Consider the following 5922-nt stretch of genomic DNA (forward strand, 5'->3'; position numbering starts at 1 on the left):
TCCAATATGTAACAAAGAGGAAAAAAATATACCAGTAAATTAATATTATCTGTGACTAATTGTAAATAAATGGAAATAATAGCAACGGTGCTCCTAAACAAGTCCAGACAATGAACTAAATAAACCAACAACAAATATTACAATCCACTTTTTGTATTTGGTGAGAGATGAGTTGAAGTAAAATAAATTAAAGCGGTTTCTCCAGATTTCCTTATCAACATTGTCAGAGCACAGATGATACAATTGTGGTAAGCAACCGTGCTCTTGAGCTTGCACACACATGCTTTCCATTTAAAAAGTGATATTCAATCTGTTGTGTTAATTCCCGTATTAATGACCGGAAAATGCCAGTATGCGCTTGAGAAACTGTCCCACCCAATCTCTTGGTGCTTGACAAGTCTGGGCAAAGAGAACAGGAAAGGGTGATATGTTGGTGTAAAATAACGAGCAGATAAGGATGAAATTGTATTGCTTCTTCTGTGGTGTTGATTAATGGTGGCTGCCATTCAAAGATATATTAGCCTGTTTACTTGTACTGATAAACCAGTGAGGACCTGTCATCCATGCCTAAAAAGACATAGGTAAACAGTCCTGCATTTAGGGTTTATTTCTTCTCTAAGGTAGTTTTTTGGAGATACAGTAAGGGTGTATTTTGCTGCTGCTCAACCACACTGAGTTGACAATAACTACATTGATTGATTGGTTGAAACTTGTATTAGTAGATTGCACAGTACAGTACATATTCCGTACAATTGACCACTAAATGGTAACACCCGGATACGTTTTTCAACTTGTTTAAGTTAATCAATTCATGGTCTTTAATCTACAGATACTGTAGCTTAAAGGCCTACTGAAACCCACTACTACCGACCACGCAGTCTGATAGTTTATATATCAATGATGAAATCTTAACATTGCAACACATGCCAATGCGGCCGGGTTAACTAATAAAGTGCAATTTTAAATTTCCCGGGAAACTTCCGGTTGAAAACGTCTAGGTATGATGACGTTTGTGCGTGACGTCGATGGTTGAAACGGAAGTATTCGGTCACCATTGTATCCAATACAAAAAGCGCTGTTTACATCGCAAAATTCCACAGTATTCTGGACATCTGTGTTGGTGAATCTTTTGCAATTTGTTCAACTAACAATGGAGACTGCAAAGAACAAACCTGTAGGTGGGATCGGTGTATTAGCGTCTGGCTACAGCAACACAACCAGGAGGGCTTTGAGTTGGCTAGCAGACGCTATCCGACGCTAGCCGCCGACCGCACCGATGATCGGGTGAAGTCCTTCGTCGCGCCGTCGATCGCTGGAACGCAGGTGAGCACCGGTGTTGATGAGCAGATGAGAGCTGGCTAGATGGAGAGCAATGTTTTTATCATAGCTCTGTCGAGTCCCGTAGCTAAGTTAGCTTTAATAGCGTCGTTACCAACAGCATTGCTAGACTTTGTCAGGCGGTACATCATTAACCGTGTGGTTACAGGTCCAGAGTTTGGTAGTATTGTTGATCTTCTGTCTATCCTTCCAGTCAGAGGGTTATTTCTTTTGTTTCTATCTGCATTTAAGCACGATGCTATCACGTTAGCTCCGAAGCTAAAGTGCTTCACCGATGTATTGTCAAGGAGATAAAAGTCACTGTGAATGTCCATTTCGCATTCTCGACTCTCATTTTCAAAAGGATATAGTATCCGAGGTGGTTTAAAATACAAATCCGTGATCCACAATAGAAAAAGGAGAGAGTGTGGAATCCAATGAGCCCTTGTACCTAAGTTACGGTCAGAGCGAAAAAAGATACGTCCTGCACTGCACTCTAATACTTCACTCTCACGTTCCTCATCCACAAATCTTTCATCCTGGCTCAAATTAATGGGTTAATCGTCGCTTTCTCGGTCCGAATCGCTCTCGCTGCTTGTGTAAACAATGGGGAAATGTGAGGAGACTTTCAACTTGTGACGTCAAGCTACTTCCGGTACAGGTAAGGCCTTTTTTTATCAGCGACCAAAAGTTGCGAACTTTATCGTCGTTGTTCTATACTAAATCCTTTCAACAAAAATATGGCAATATCGCGAAATGATCAAGTATGACACACAGAATGGATCTGCTATCCCAGTTAAAATAAAAAAAATGTCATTTCAGTAGGCCTTTAAAGACACCCCCTTTCACAAGAACCATCTTTTTGGAAAAACATTTTTTAAAACAAAATGAAGGCTTGGCAGATGAGGATTAAGGGGCGGCACAAGCCTGTCGCAAGACATACGTATATAACGACCCAATTGTTTTAAGGGTTGGTCACCTTATTTTAGCTCTTTCTTTCATTTATTAAGGTCACTTATTGTCTTACAAGTTTAGTGAGGTCAATGAAGAATATACTAACAAGAAAGATATATTAAAATAAATAGTTTTCGGCTTGAAGATACAGTGGGGGAAATAAGGATGGATATCTATGGTATCTCTCCTGTTGAATTTGCAAGTTCGTCCTCTTACAGAGATACAAATGTTTCAGAATACAGGATTTTTCCAAAAAGAATTAACCGATTTCATTATACAATATTTCAACAATCCAGCCTAGTTACAAGTATTCTACTTACAATCAACTTTTATTTTCTGTCTTACAAGTGTTTAATGTGGCCAACACATGCAGCACGGGCAACATCAGTAGGATAAGAGAATTCTCTCAACTCACTATTTTTGAATAACCCAGTCTATAATTAAGGTACGTTTCAGGGTTTCCCCCAAATTGCCACGATATATATTTGGCTTTTTGGGGCGTGGTCAATATGAGATAATCATATTTATTACGTCATGATTAATTTGATTGGCAATGATGCATACATTTTATTTAAAAAGGCTAAACAAATGTTTTACACATATTTAAAAACAAATCTGTGTTATTACTTATTAGTAAAAACAGTTACTATATTGTTTTTGCTCTATTTTTTTATTGTTGCTGCTTATTGTAAAAGGTAGCAAAGGCTACACTATTTTCTGCCCTCCAGGAATGTTGGATTTTAGATTGCCAAATATGTAAACAGTCTTTTAAATTACAGATTTAAAAGAAATCTTGAGGTGGTTTAATGATATTCTTCACATGAATGTACAGTAAAACCTAAGCACATTAAGGAAAGTACATTATATATACACATGATGTGCACATACATGTAAGAATTACATTAAATTAATGATCGTTTGGAATAAACTGGGAAAAAAACAATACCATTATTCAGGATGAAGGTTGGCTCTCATGCCGCTAACTTATTGCTAACATACTCTATAATAGACCAGCTCATTGACACGCTAACGAGAATTGGCAGGACCAATCGCAGGGCACATAGACAGTTATTCACACTCACATTTATACCTATGGACAATTTACAGTCTCCAATTAACCAAGTCCTTCTCAAATAATGGGGCGGACCCCATTTTCGCGGTGCGATATACATATATATATATATATATATATATATATATATATATATATATATATATTAGGGGTGTGGGGGGAAAAAATTGATTCGAATTCGAATCGCGATTCTCACGTTGTGCTATTCAGAATTGATTCTCATTTTTTAAAAATCGATTTTTATTTATTTATTTATTTTTGATTTTTTTGATTTGATTTTTTTTTTTTTTAATTAATCAATCCCACAAAACAATACACAGCAATACCATAACAATGCAATCCAATTCCAAAACCAGCAACACTCAGAACTGCAATAAACAGAGCAATTGAGAGGAGACACAAACACGACACAGATCAAACCAAAAGTAGTGAAACAAAAATGAATATTATCAACAACAGTATCAATATTAGTTATAATTTCAACATAGCAGTGATTAAAAATCCCTCATTGACATTATCATTAGACATTTATAAAAATAAAAATAAAAAGAACAATAGTGTCACAGTGGCTTACACTTGCATCGCATCTCAAAGATAAAATAAGTCATATTTTTGGTTCATTTAATAGTTAAAACAAATTTACATTATGCAATCAGTTGATAAAACATTGTCCTTTACAATTTTAAAAGCTTTTTACAAAAATCTACTACTCTGCTTGCATGTCAGCAGACTGGGGTAGATCCAGCTGAAATCCTATGTATTGAATGAATAGAGAATCGTTTTGAATCGGGAAAAAAATCGTTTTTGAATCGAATCGTGACCCCAAGAATCGATATTGAATCGAATCGTAGGACACCCAAAGATTCACTGCCCTAATATATATATATATATCCATCCATCCATCCATTTTCTACCGCTTATTCCCTTTTGGGGTCGCGGGGGGCGCTGGAGCCTATCTCAGCTACAATCGGGCGGAAGGCGGGGTACACCCTGGACAAGTTGCCACCTCATCGCAGGGCCAACACAGATAGACAGACAACATCACACTCACATTCACACACTAGGGCCAATTTAGTGTTGCCAATCAACCTATCCCCAGGTGCATGTCTTTGTCTTATATATATATATATATATATATATATATATATATATATATATATATATATATATATATATATATATATATATGTATGTGTGGGAAAAAAAATCACAAGACTATTTCATCTCTACAAGCCTGTTTCATGAGGGGGGGTACCCTCAATCATCAGGAGATGAAATCTCCTGATGATTGAGGGTACCCCCCCTCATGAAACAGGCCTGTAGAGATGAAAGTCTTGTGATTTTTTTCCCACACATACATATATTGCGCTCTACTACGGTATCGAGCACTATTTTTTGGATAACCTTATTAAGACATATATATATATATATATATATATATATACATATATATATATATATATATATATATCATACTTGCCAACCTTTCGGGAGGTGGGGGGTGGGGGGCGTGGTCGGGGAGGAGTATATTTACAGCTAGAATTCACCAACTCGAGTATTTCATATATATATATATATATATATATATATATATATATCCATCCATCCATCCATCTTCTTCCGCTTATCCGAGGTCGGGTCGCGGGGGCAGCAGCTCAAGCAGGGAAGCCCAGACTTCCCTCTCCCCAGCCACTTCGTCCAGCTCCTCCCGGGGGATCCCGAGGCGTTCCCAGGCCAGCCGGGAGAGATAGTCTTCCCAGCGTGTCCTGGGTCTTCCCCGTGGCCTCCTACCGGTCGGACGTGCCCGAAACACCTTCCTATATATATATATATATATATATATGTATGAAATACTTGACTTTCAGTGAATTCTAGCTATATATATATATTTATTTATTTTACTATATATATAAATAAAAGAAATACTTGAATTTCAGTGTTCATTTATTTACACATATACACACACATAACACTCATCTACTCATTGTTGTACTTGAAAGTACAATGCAATACAATTCCGGGGCAATGGCACCTATCAAATACACAGCAATGAAAACACAGTTGTTTTACTAACTGTACTGTGTGTTATGAGAGTAGAGTATGTGTGTGTGTGGCCCTTTAATAGGTAACAGCATGTGAGGTGAGTGACGTCAGTGAGTGTGTGGGCGAGAGAAGAGAGGGAGCAGTAGCTTAAATGCCGGTAAGGACTAGTTGGTTTTGTGTTGGATTGGCTGTGTGCAAGCAATCAATAAAGCAAGATTTGCAACTAATCGCTGGACTCATCATTCACCCTAAAGTCGTCCGCTGTGGAGACCCACTGCTGGGTAAAGTGAAGGGTGTTGCCCCGAGCCTACATCAGCCCTGGAGAAGTGTCTCCCCTACGGTCTCGTTCTTCTGCTTCGTCTCCTTGTGTGCGCACACTGGACTCAGGTCCGAATTCCGGGAGATTTTCGGGAGAAAATTTCTTCCGGAGAGGCGCTGAATTTCGGGAGTCTCCCGGAAAATCCGGGAGGGTTGGCAAGTATGATATATATATACACACACACACTCTCCACCCCCTTTTGAATATCTCCCTAATG

The sequence above is a fragment of the Nerophis lumbriciformis genome, linkage group LG35 (genome assembly GCF_033978685.3).
Source record: "Nerophis lumbriciformis linkage group LG35, RoL_Nlum_v2.1, whole genome shotgun sequence".
NCBI classification, from domain to species: Eukaryota; Metazoa; Chordata; class Actinopteri; order Syngnathiformes; family Syngnathidae; genus Nerophis; species Nerophis lumbriciformis.